The sequence below is a fragment of the Myotis lucifugus genome, unplaced genomic scaffold (assembly GCF_000147115.1).
Source record: "Myotis lucifugus unplaced genomic scaffold, Myoluc2.0 scaffold_208, whole genome shotgun sequence".
Lineage (NCBI taxonomy): Eukaryota > Metazoa > Chordata > Mammalia > Chiroptera > Vespertilionidae > Myotis > Myotis lucifugus.
The window spans coordinates 2,043,296-2,056,424 of record NW_005871256.1 but is presented as its reverse complement, the minus strand read 5'-3'; the positions used below and the strand labels follow the sequence as shown (position 1 = coordinate 2,056,424).

At 50.2% G+C, this 13,129-nt stretch overlaps 2 long non-coding RNA genes across 2 annotated transcripts; both read left to right on the top strand.

Annotated features, from left to right (window-relative positions):
- Positions 1-659: 659 nt before the first annotated feature.
- LOC106698647 lies at positions 660-1,506 on the top strand. The gene is made up of 2 exons (XR_001350022.2): positions 660-941; positions 1,390-1,506. It is a non-coding gene; the product is annotated as an uncharacterized LOC106698647 (long non-coding RNA).
- A 2,187-nt stretch (positions 1,507-3,693) lies between these two features.
- On the top strand, positions 3,694-10,160 carry LOC106698648. The gene is made up of 2 exons (XR_002831403.1): positions 3,694-4,899; positions 9,773-10,160. It is a non-coding gene; the product is annotated as an uncharacterized LOC106698648 (long non-coding RNA).
- The last annotated feature ends 2,969 nt before the right edge of the window (positions 10,161-13,129 follow it).

Here is a 13,129-nt window from a genome sequence, read left to right as displayed (position 1 = left end):
AACCAAGTATCATCTCTTCCGAACATCCCGCCCCCTGTGTTACAGACAACGCAGAAATAGAATAAAGCGTCTGCGTCACTCTGATAGGGTCGAGCCGGGCTTCCCCTAAATCGTGGGAACACGCCTCGGTATCTTCGCGGGTCATAGGGGTCCCTTCCGCGGGCCGCGGACCATTTGGGGCTGCCTTTCCCCCTTTTTTCACCAGGGGCGTCCCCCACCTCCGGAACCACGGTCCGGGGAAGGCCCTTTAACCATTTTCCCAAAGGGTGGGAAAAGGGGGGGACCCCCCGGGAGGGGGGCCAGGGAGAAATTTTTAAATTGGGGGCCCTCGGGGTTCCAGGGCCCCCGCGCCGGGGAAAAAGGTTGGGCCTCGGGGCCGTTTTCCCTCGGCGTTGGGTTCCCAAAGTGCCCGGGGAAGGTCGCTCCGGCAAAAAGGGGCCGCGGGAAGCCCCCGCTTTTTTCGGAACCGGGGCCCCCGGCCAAATTGGCGAAACCCTCGTTTAGGACCCCCCCCCCCGGAGCGGGGCCCCCACTTCCCCCCCCGGTCCCCTCCCCCCCGGGGAGCCGCTTCTGGCGTGAAATCCCTCGGGGAAAAACAGATGCCTGGCGTTTCGGGTTCGGATTTACCCCTTAAAAAAAGAAAAACCCCCCGGGGGGGGGGGGGGTCCTGGGTTTGGGAAGCACAGGGTCCCCCCCACTTCGCCCGCAGTTTTCCGGGGGGACCCGGAGTGGAGGAGCTCTGTATTTTGACTCAAGCCCTCCTTTCTGCTGACAGACCGAACCGCCGGAACCCCTTGTCATAAGGGAGCGTTTTGAAAAAACAAAACAAAAAAGCCTTAATTACAGGCTCCGGCGAGCAGCTGCCGGTGCCAGTCGGCAGCCCGGAGGGCTCCGGGGGAAGCGGCCGGTCCAGGTGCTTTCAGAGCCTCCGCGCCGCTCGGGTGGGTCGGCGCCCGGCGCGCACGCGGCCCGCGCGGGCGGGGAGGGGGCGGCCGGAGCCGGGGGAGCGAGTGGCTCCGCGGGGGCTGCTGTTCGGGAAAGAAGGCGCCCCGGGAAGGCGCCCCCTTGCAACCCTCCCGCCAGGTGGCCCGTCTGCAGCCCGAGCCTGGGGCGCTCGGAGTGGGGGTGCAGCACGGCTCCCAGCGGCTGCTCCTGGTGAGAAAATCAAGACCAGCAGCGGGAATAGGGAGGCGATGGGCGTTTGAGGCCAAGTGGCCAGCTGGCTTGGTGACTTTTTGGGTGGTGGTGGTGTGTATTATGGGTGACTTTTACTTCTATTTATATATTAAAAAAAGTTTTGTGATGTTTGACAAACATCTTTTTTAAAAAAATTTTTTTTTTAAAAACAAATTTACAAAGTTTTATTTTTGTTTATGTGCTCAATCTTAGGAACTGTGGACAATCGTCAGTCAGTCTTGGCTTGAAAAAGGCTGAGATGTGTGTGACCCGGTGGTGAAATTTCCTTTGGGGAATCTGGATTTCAAAATAAAAACATTTCACCCATTTCCAAGTTTAAAAACATGATGTACCGCCCTGGCCGGTTTGGCTCAGTGGATAGGGCGTCAGCCTGCGGACTGAAGGGTCCCGGGTTCTATTCCGGCCAAGGGCATGTACCTTGGTTGCGGGCACATCCCCAGTGGGGGGTGTGCAGGAGGCAGCTGATCGATGTTTCTCTCTCATTCATGTTTCTGACTCTCTATCCTCTCTCCCTTCCTCTCTGTAAAAAATCAATAAAATATATTTGAAAAAAAAAAAACATGATGTACCTTTCCCCCCCAAATTTTTATTTTTCAATTACAGTTGGTATTCAGTATTTTGTATTTGTTTCCGGTGTACAGCATAGGGTTAGGCAGTTATATAATTTACGAAGTGTGATCCCTTGGTCATTCTTGTGCCCACCTGGCACCATACACGGTTACTAGCTATTACCATGTTATACTAGTAGATCTGTACCCTGTTGGCGGTTTTGTTTGGGAGATGTTTCTGACTCTTTGAGTCAAGGAATGCAGAAGGCTTGAAAGTAAAAGTAGGTTTAAAGATTTAGAAAAGGAAGCCGGTGGGCCCAGCAGTTTACAGGTCTTTAGTACTGTAGCAAAGGATGGTGTTAAAAGTACCCAAAGTCTTAAGACTTTCTTGGGGCGGTTCCTGTCTCTCCTGGGAATACAATCTTGAAATTCAGAAGAAAGACTTCACGTGGGAAGATGTGCATTGCACTCTAATAGTAGAAAATTGGAAACAGCAGTGCCCAATAGGAGACGGGTGAGGTAGGCTGTGGGGAGTTTATTGGATGAATTGTTTTACAATCATTAAAAAATAAAGCAGTTCTATGTATCATGGTCTAAACAGTGTAAAAATAGTGATACTGTGTTTTATTTACTTAGTTTTTGTACTCAAGTTTCTGAATGGTGTGTATTACTTTGAAATTTGAACGAAAGAACTTATAAAAAATGTTCCCTGCAGTAGGAAAAGGGTCTGATTATTTAAATGTATGATTTAATCCAGCTCATGGAACAGTCGAGAATGAACAGGTAACTTACTGGTTGTCTACTAAGATGCCAGGCAGCATGCTAGGGCCTGGAAAACAACACTGAACCTTTACTGATACGGTTTATTAAGATCTTTCTTCCTTGCATTACGGAAGACACTTAAAAATATGTTTGGCAGTCTTAGGATAAGTAGGTTTTTGAATAAGTGATGATTGTGTGCATTAGGTGTGCTCATATATAACTTGATTACTGGAGAGTTTGAAATGAACATCTTTACATTTCTTTGGTTATTACTACCATTTATATTTCCAAAAATAATGCTTTGCTTTAAAATTCAAGTTTTAGGGGTTGGGGGTAAGAGATCACAACCAAAGGACTTGTATTCATGCATATAAGCATAACCAATGGACACAAGACACTGGGGGGTAGGGGAGGTCGCAGGAAGGTCAAGGGGGAAAATTAAAAGGAGACGTATGTACTGCTCTTTGTAATATTTTAAGCAATAAAACAGAATAAAAAAAATAAAAAAGAAATACGTTAAAAACAAACAAACAATAAAATTCATGTTTCAGAAAATAAAGTACGGCCTTCGGAAAGGCCATAAAGTCATTTGCCAGCAGTTGTAAAACATCACTTTTTTGGGGGGTATATTTCAGAGTAATCGCACAGCCCTGTGTACGGGAAGTCAGTCTCGGGTTGTTTACAAGACGGGGTAAATAATCTATTCAAACAGCTACAGCCGGGGCGACAGATAACTTAAAAGCTTTTTGCTAATGTGCTGGTTGGGTTAAAAGACTTTAAAAATGACTCCTGCTTGCTGTTTTCATAATTTAAATTTGGTCCAGGGTATTATTATTTGTTCTCTCAGGGTGAGATAAGGAGAGGGGAGGGTGGCACGAATGGTTGGAAGGCAGTGCCAAGGAGGAAGTGGGGGGGATGAGATTACAAGAACGCATTGTTGCTTACAGTGCGTGCAGGGTGCAGTTAAGGTATGGCTGGTTCCTTTGGGGCTTGGTTGCCATTCAGTTTTTCTAAAACGGTTCTTGAGATGTGTCTCTACTTGGCAGGTGACTGGCCGGTTGGGCTCGTTGCCAGCATCATGGTGCTCAGTTTGGGAATCTGTCTGATTGATGTTCCTGAATGGACCATCTGTGGCAGAGGAGGTGAAGAACTTTTGTGGGTTTTCTCTCTTCCCCCCCCCCCCCCCCCCGCCTCCCGCCAGTCTGTGTAGATGAGGATTAAGTCTGTGTCTCACGTGAAAAGATGCTCAGCCTCACTCAATAAAATACATGACCACAGGGTGGGGGTCCGGGTTTCACCTGTCAGGCAAGCGACAACCCCCATGTCTGAAAGCATCTGTTGGCCACAGGAGTGTAAATTAGTTCCGGCTCTTAAGAAGGCAGCGCCAGCCTGGTGCTGTTGGCTCCGATCCACGGCCTGCCTCCCCCTGGGGAGGGACTGGCCCCGCAGGCAGCATTTCCCAAACCCGTGGGCCACTGGCTTGGGGTGGGCTTGGCCGGTGGGGCCTCAGGTGGGAGGTTGGCAGGAGGAGGGAGAACCCAGGTTCTCTCGCCTCGGTTCTGCCTCAGAGCCCCTCCTTTGCTCGGTCTCCTTTGGCTCCAGCTCGTGCGGCCAGTTGACCGAGGCCCTGAGCTTTGAAAATACCTCCTCCCTCTGACCCTCCAACTTAGCGGTGGTCAGGGCGTCCAGCTCTTGCTCATGTGTGCATTCCTTACCATTTCCAGTTTCACTCCCAGCTTCTCCGTCATGCGCGCAACCAGTTCCTTGTATGACATTCCCTTATTTCAGCTGCTCAGAGGAATTGTGTTTCTGTGGGTGAATCCCATCAATAAAGGGGCATCGGACAGCAGCTTTTAAAGTGGCAGACAGACGTATAAATCCTTTGACCCAGCCAAGCCAGGTCTAGGAATTTAACCTGCAGGTATATGTGTATGTGTGTGAGATACCACAGGTACGAGATGATTCCCTGCCTTGTTGGTGACAGTAAACGGTGGGAAGTGACTGGAGGGCCCCCCAGGACACTGGCTGGATAACCCTTCCTGTGCACAGGTGGGGAGCTTGTGGAAAGGAGCCAGAGGCTTCGTATGGATTTATTAGAGTTAGAGAAGCCAAGTGTGGGAAAATGTCCAGGGTGTGCTACCATTTCCGTGTGTGTGTGTGTGAAAGAGAGAGGAGAGAGGGGAAGTGCATGCAAATTCTCGGGAAGGCTATACAAGGAACTAATAACAGGGTTACTTGCTGGGGAGGGTGATGGGAACTGGGCAGGTGGGAGTGTGGGTGCAGAGGAAACTTCTCGCTCTGTGTTTTAAATTTTTTTGAAATAGAAAGAAGTTGAAGTCTGCCTTTACTTTTCCCCAAGTGGGCAAACCGTTTCACGGAGCAGCAGTAACTGGTAAGAAAACACCCTTTAACATGTAGACAGTGATAACGACAGGGTTGTGTTTCCAGACTGTGCACAGGGCATGAATAACCATCATTCCTTTGAGCGTTCGCAGTGACATGGCAGGCGCTGTGAGAGCGCTGAGAGCGTTCTTTCCTGGAGTGTTTACTTACTCAGCGAGTATGACAGCACCCCCACCCATGCCGGTCCTGTGCTGGGCTGGAGGGAGCATTGTGAACACGGCAGGTGAATTGCCCGTGTGCATGGAGCTTCTGTTTAGATGGGAGGGACAGAAAGGGATATGTAAAGCTGATGCAAATTATGCAGAGTGTGTTGAAGGGAATCTGTGAGGGGCTGAGGGGAGAGTGAGGGTGGGTGGGCATGGGGGGCAGGAGAAGTGTGGGCACAGCCAGGTGGCCAGGGAAGGCCTGGTGGGGGAAGCCTCTCAGATGCAACCTGAAGGGTACAGTGACCGGGCTGAGGGCAGATACTGGACTGGAGGAAGCTGAGTGTGCCCAGAGGCTTGAAGCTTTGTGTGGCCTGAGCAGAGAATGAAGCGGGGGAGGGGGACAGGCCCGGGGCCACCTCAGGTGGCTTCAGTGAGAAGGGAAGGGTCTTCCGCGGGAGAATGACATTGATTACCTTTCAGGGACCGTAGCTAATACATCCTGCTCTGTGCTGGGTTCTGCCCTGTGTGCTTTACAGAGTTAACCTGCTCACTCTTCAAAGCAACCCTCCTAGGTTCTTAATATTCACAGAAAGGAGTGGAGCACGGAGGCGTGGGGAAGCTGAGTGACTTGCTTCAACTTTCCCAGCCAGCAGGGGGTGGAGCTGCGATTCGAACCCAGGCATTTGGGGCTCAGGGGCCGTGTTCGTAGACCCCGTGCACAAAGCCTCTAAGAAGTGTTCCTGGCTACGGAGCGGACAGTGGGTTGGAGGAGGGATGGGAGGACCGGCGGCCTGGGGTTCAGCTGAGAGTGGTAGCCCCTGTTTCTTTCTTTCAACTACCGTAACGTTCTGTTGACCTCGCCCTGGATTGGACTTTAGTGTTGATCACGCGCTGTTGTTACAAACAGTAAGGTGGGCCCTCAGCTTCGCTTCCTTTTGCGGAGGCGCGAAAGCGAGAAAGCTCGTCTCCAGCGTGTCTCTAGCATCGCAGTTGCGGGTTCCAGGTTTGCTCTCGGTTTCCCTAGATACGGACAGATTGCTTCCTCCCCGGGAGCCCTCAGCATGCTAATCGGCTCTTGGCACTTGCCTGCGCGTGAGAGCGATGGGCTGTTTTAATTTGCATCGCTTTACCAGCCACGAGATGTATTTTTGGAGAATCAAATGGACGAGACAGCTTGGAGGTTGGAGGTGAAGGAACTGTGGGAATCAATGTCTAGGTTTCTGGCTGTGTCTGTGGGCGGTGCTGCTGCTTAGCGATGGAGAGAAGGCCATTCGGGGGTCCATTTGTGTTTCTTGTCAAGATGTCATTATTTTGCCCTCACTTTAAAGGATATTGTCACTGGGTGTACAGTTGTAGGTGCTCTGACATGTCTTGTCTTTGGCTTCTGGCTTCCGTTGTTTTTGTTGAGAAATCAGCTGTATGTCTTGTTCTTTTTTTTCTTTTCTTTTTTTTTTTTAGAAGCAACTTTTATTTTTTTGGTTAATCCTCACCTGAGGATATTTTTCCATTGATTTTTTAGAGAGAGTGGAAGCGGGAGGGAGAGACAGAGAGAAACATCGATGTGAGAGAAACACATCGATTGGTTGCCTCCGGCACATGCCCAGACCAGGGCTGGGGAACCTGCAACCAAGATGCGTGCCCTGGACCGGAATCGAATGCAGGACCCTTCAGTCCGCGGGCTGGAGCTCTGTCCACTGAGCTAAACTGGCTGGGCTGCCTTGTTCTTTTGAAGGCGTTGTGTCTCTGGCTGCTTTGCCTTTGGTTTTCAGCTGTGTTACTGTGATGTGTCCAGGTGTGGTTTTCTTTGAGTCTGTGCTGCTTGGGGTTGACTGGTGGTGGTTCTTGCTTTGGGCAGCACCATGACAAGACTTGCTCGCACATTAGACTTGGAGTATCCTTGGTCATTATCTCTCCTTTCGCTACTTTCCTTATCTGTTCTCCTTCTTGGACTCTCTCTCATCATTTCCTGTATGTCTCTCAGACTCCTGTCTCCATCTCTCCATTCTCCACTCTGTGTATTTTCTTCTGACCTATATTCCAGTGTATTAATTTTCTCTTTAGCTCTATCTAACCTGCTGTTAAACCTGTTGATTAAGTTCTTAATTTCACTTACTGTCTTTTTCAGTTTTCTTAATTCTTTTCTGCTAAAAAATTTCATCTTGACAACTTTAATTAATTACAATTATTGTAAGTCTGATACATATTCCATTATCTATTTTACCCTTGGTTTTCATTCATATTATCTTGATTTTAGATTGCCTGTTAAGCTTCTATCTCTCTTTTTTTTTAATGTCTTTAAAATTTATTTTAGGGAGAGAGGAAGGGAGAGGGACAGAGAGATAAAAACAGCGATGAGGGAGAAACTGCAACCTGGGCATCGAGCCTGAAACCCCGGGCATGTGCCCTGACTGGGAATTGAACCAGTGACCTCTTGGTTCATGGGTCAGTGCTCAACTACTGAGCAGCACTGGCCGGGCGCCTGTTAAGCTTTAATTAAATTGCCACAATGTGTGTGACAATGGGAAGAGAGAATTTGAGACTCTGGCCTTCTTCCTCCAGAGAGCCTTCTGGCAGGCAGTTAAGGAGGGAAATACCACTTTGAGGTTGTGAGGATCGGGTTACCCTGGTTTACCCTTCTCCGAGGGTCTAGCTCTCCCGTGGGCCTAGCTCATAGCCAGGGTGTTTCCGGGGCCTCTTCTACTTGGCAGCCCCTAAGACTGCGGGAGATTCGGCCTCCTGCTCAGATTCTCAGCCACTTGTTCTGCTTAGCTTTTGACCACTCAGTTTCTGCTGTGAATCGGCAAATGTGTCGAGGGGAAAGGTGGCTCAGGTTAGGGGGCTCTTAAGTCCTGGCTGTGTGGGTAGCGCTCCGATGCCTCAGGCAGTTGCTGCTTGTAATTTGCTCGGCTCTTTCCGTTGTCCTTGGCGGAGGGACTGGTCTGCAGCAAGCCCGTCAGCTGTTACCAGAAGTGGGTCCCAGGAGTTCGCGTCTGGTCTTCAAGGTTGGACGTGCCCGGGAGCGATCCCGGTGGGGCTGGCAGGGAGGGAGTTGCTGTGTGTGGGTCCGAGGCTTAGAAGACGCGTCTGGGTAGGAGATGAACATGGAGACGACTCTTAAGTCACGGGGAGGGATGAATGAGATCGCGTGGTGGGGAGAGTTGAGGGGCAGGAGAAAACCCCAGGACTGAGGACAACCCAGCGAAGGAGATGGAGAAACGGTCGCAGTGTGTGGAGAGACCGGGAGGTCTGTGCGGTATTGCCGGTGTTAAGGGAGCGGGAGTGTTTTAGTAAAAGGTAGTGGCCGGCTGTGCTGATTGTCCTCGAGAGGCAGTGGGAAATGAGGATAGTGTCTCCTGGATTTGGTGACTTGAAAAAACCAGTTTGGCCCAACCGGCGTGGCTCAGTGGTTGAGCATCGACTTATGAACTAGAAAGTCATGGTTCGATTCCCGGTCGGGGCACATGTCCAGTTGGGGGCTCGATCATCCCCAGCGGAGACCATACAGGAGGCGGCTGATCAATGATTATCTCTCTCTCCGTTCCCTTCCTCTCTGAAATCAATAAAAAATATTTTTAAAAAAACCATCCAATTTGGTGAAAGGTGTAGAGAAGGCAGGCTAGGCCACAGTGGGCTAAGGAGATCGCTCCTGGCGGGACAAAAGCATGTGCCGTGGCCCTTCGTGGGAGTTTGTTAAGAGGAGAGAGGTAAGGAAGCCAGCGCCGTGGGGACTGAGAGGGGAAAAGGCAACCACACGTTTCTCAGCGAATCTTTTGGTGGAGGCCAGCCTGCTTCCCATCAGGTGAGTGAGAGCAGCCACGTTGCCGGCACACACACTCGGGTGAATAACGCCGGGAGAGAGAGCTTAGTTTGAGGAAGTTACTGGCAGAGCCTTTGGGAAGCAGGCTTATCGAGTGTGGACTAGGACTATTGACACTTTTGAAGTGAAAAAATAGGTTTTACCAAAGTTTCCTAAAAGCTGTTTAAAAATATTTTGAAATTGGGGGACAATAGTAACTCATGTAAGTGAGAGTAGAAAATACATGGGTGTGCCCGGCCTGAGTGCTCAGTGGGTTGAGCATCATCCTGTGTGCCGAAGGGTTGCTAGCTCGATTCCCAGTCAGGGCACATGCCAGGCTTGTGGGTTTGATCGCCAGTTGGGAAGCGTAAGGTGCAAGGAAGGCAACTGATGGATGTTCCCCTCAGCATGTCCTCAGGTGAAGATTAAGAGAAGAAAATACATGGTCTCCATCCTGACTTTTGAAGTTAAGCATATACACTTTTTATAGTTAATGCCAATACCCCGGTAGACAGAACGGAGTGGGCATAGGACTCTGCAGTGTCTTACAGCTTGGCTGCAGGCAGTTCAGCGTGCGCTTGTTTGTTTTTGATAAGTATCTCTCAGCATTACGTAAATCTTAGAAAGGCTCACCTGAGTCCCTCGGGTTGGCCAGGAAGAGTTTGTAGCTTACTTCCGCCGAGCAAATTTACTCTGAGCTGACGTGTTCTCGGTAAGACACCGGGACCCCTGCTCGGACGGGACAGTCAGCCCATCGGAAACCCTCGGCCGAGCTATTTTTAATTACTGACTCCTCTTCTTGAAAAGCTTTGTCCTGTAATTGATCTATAAAAACAGCAGCTTGCTATAAAAACTAGACATTTTAATGATGATGGAGAAGTATTTCCCAATATCTGGGTAATTAGCGATTTCTTTTCCAGTCTTCATCCAGATGTCTGGCACCGTGCAGACAGGGCCTGGCCACAGCCTCAGACCCGCTTCCATGGGAACATGTCATGTTCTCCGTTTGTTTTGGACGGCAGTTTCCTTCTTGTGTGGACAGATACATATGAAACACATGCTCTCCGCGTGGAGTTTGTGGTCCTCTGAGAATTCTCTGGAGGAGGAAATGGGTTGACCTATTTGGTTGCTATGAAGTAAAAACAATCTTGTTTTCATTTTTCAGTGAACATCTGGGTTGCATTTATTATTTTACATTCTAGAGGTTCTTTTTAAAGCCACAATTTGATAATGTGAGGGTTCATTAAAGCAGTAACTAGCTGTTTCTGTAATTAAATTAAGTGCTAGGGTGGCTGGTAGTTTTAAAAATATATTAAAAAATTGTTTTCTTTTCTACAAAATGTAACTTTCAAATGTCAGCCCTTGGTTTTAAACCATAAAACAGGATCTAGATATTTTGGGGGGAAGGATTGGTCACCCGGTTTACTCCCTGCTGCCCACGACGGTGCAGTGTGTGGCCGTGCGGGGCTGTATCTGCCCCTAAACAGGACCATCCCCCCTCGTCCTTGTAAAGAGCCCTGATTCTGGCCCTAACCAGTTTGCCTCAGTGCATAGAGCATCAGCCTGCGGACTGAAGGGTCCCGGGTTCGATTCCAGTCAAGGGCATGTACCTTGGTTGCGGGCACATCCCCAGTAGGGGGTGTGCAGGAGGCAGCTGATCGATGTTTGTCTCTCATCGATGTTTCTAACTCTCTATCCCTCTCCCTTCCTCTCTGTAAAAAAATCAATAAAAATATATATTAAAAAAAAAGAGCCCTGATTCTGGTTCATACAGATGTGCACTCCCGGGGGAGGGCACCACCAGGGAGTGAGTCTTAAATGCTGAAACCAGGCAAGGTGGCCCCTTGTCTTCGATTGGAGGAGGGGCGTGTAACCCAGGTCTGGCCAGCGAGCTTGAGGGCAGTTTGCAGGGTTCTTCCTGGAAAGGTGTCTTCCTTCCTAGAAAAATAAACAAGGCGGAAACGGTCCCTCTCCTTACGACGGACTTGGCTGGGCCTGTTGGTAGCCAACTGACACCCACAATGACCCTCAGGTCTGGCAGCCCCGGCTCGCAGGCTGTGACCAGCTGGGTCCTCGGCCCAGTGGTTGAGCTGTCACCCACCCAGGAGCCTGCCTGTCTCCACACTTCCTGTCGGGGACAGTGAATGCCTTCTTGTTTACAAGGCCGGGTAGAGGCTCCCTGTAACCGGGAGCCGAGGCTTCCGGCCTGATCCCGGCTGCAGCCGCCGCTGGTTTCATTCTCATCCGCTCAGCCAGGATCCCACCGCCACGGAGCGCACGTGTAGTCACTGAACACCCGGGGCGGCCACGCCGGCCTGCAGTGGCTCGTATGGGAAGAGACGTGCGGTTCTGCTGATCACTGTGGCTAATCCACTCAGAAGGTCACCGTGGCACAGGGCACGTGGTACCACCTGGTCAGCGCTCCATCACCGACCAGCATTATCGCACATCCTCGTGGACTTGATCAGAAAGCGAGCCTGAATCCAGGGACCTGCTGGGCCAGCCCTGCCTCCTGACGCCTGGGGTTCAGACCTGCTGCTGCCCACCCCTGCGTGTGTCACTGTTAAGAACTGAGTTAGGTTATATTTTCTTTTTGAGGCTAACCCGTTCTCCTACTTTGAATAAGATGAAATATATTTTCACATGCTTACAAACCCGTTAATAGGTTCATTCAGCAGTTCCTTGTAAGTACATGTATTTTTAACACGTTTTTAAAATGCAGTCCTTGAAAGTGGCGACGTTGGCCTTTTAATATTCTGTTAGAATTAGGACTTCTTTCAGTTTTTAGCAGAGAGGAAATAAAATGATCAAGAAGGGTCCCCCCCCCCCAAGTTTCAGTAATTAGATTAAAATTTTTTGAATTGAGACAGAATGAATTCCCTTCTGTTTGTGTTGGAAGTATGGGAAGACTGGCCGTGGCAGTGACTTTCAGCTGTGTGGCCGGTTCACACGCCGAGGCCGCAGCCCCTGTGTGGGAGGCCCGTGACTGCAGCCTGACTCAGTATCTCCCGCTCCCGAGAGAGGAAACATCTTGAGAGGAAAATGAGGCTTTCATTGGCTTATGTCAAAAGAACCCTGATATCAGACGAATGTTCAAAAACGTTACACTTTCCCGGGAATCACAGAGTCTCCTGTGCATTCCCCAAAGTGACGTGTTTCTAAGACACGTTTCTTTTTTTTTTTAATCTTTAAATTCTTTATTAGTTAAGGAATTACAAATGTGTCCTCATTCCCCCCCATTAACCCCCATCCTCCCGCCCCCCCCCCACCACTCATGCTCTCATCCCCCTGTTGTCCATGTCCATTGGTTTGGCTTATATGCATGCATACAAGTCCTTCGGTTGATGTCTAAGACACGTTTCTAAGATGTCGCTTTTTCACGCAGAGCAGTGACGCTGAAGACTGGTCAGTGGTTGCCCTGATGTTTCTATTTTACAAAAGAAACTCAGATGCCAGCTGCCTCCTTCCTCCTTCCTGGGGTCAGACTGGTCTTGACTCAAAATCTTGCTCATTAGCCCTTCTCCTGGAGGCGCTGCCCGCTGGTGGCGGCAGACAGAGAGCGAGTCTGGGTGGGGTGGGGGCCCCACACCCGGTTGGCACCCTCACCCTTGCAGCTCTGCCTCACAGATGCCCAGTAATTTGGCTGGGCATGCTGGACATGACTCATTTTTTTTAAATCTGGAAAGAGCATAAACAGACATTTCTTCTGAGTTCTGCTGTGCTTGGTGCTTAGGCGTTGGGTTGTAGGGTTTAAGCTCTCTGTGGCCCTCCTCGCCGCCTCCACACTCCCTACTCCCCCCTCCCCTATCCTGGGGCTGCGGTTCTGCCTGTCTTCCCGCAGGCATTGTGATCCAGCCAAGAGCGGACTGTCCTGCACGTAGAGATAATAAAGATGATTTCAGAAGTGTTCTGGCTTGTTCTGCCTTAGACGTCTTATTTCCCACTTCCGTGCTACCTGTGCAGGTTTGAGGTAGGGGACAAAGACCCACTCCTGAGAGAAGAGTCTCATCCTAGCTGCGGGCGCCTGGAGGGTGGGGCAGGTGTGCCCAGGAGGCCGAGAGCAGAGCCCTGCCCTGCCCACCGCCTCACCGGCTGCCTCCCTTTGGATGGACCCCGGCTTTCTAACCCGGTAGCTTGGTTTTAGCCTTCAGGAGACACGGTGAGGTTGGTGACGGGGAATGCCCTGAATTAAAGCTGGAAAGCTACTGATAGTCAAGGCCATTCCAACTTCACTGGTTAAAAAGAACAAAAGGCTAAGCCTGGGGTGGTAATCCTCA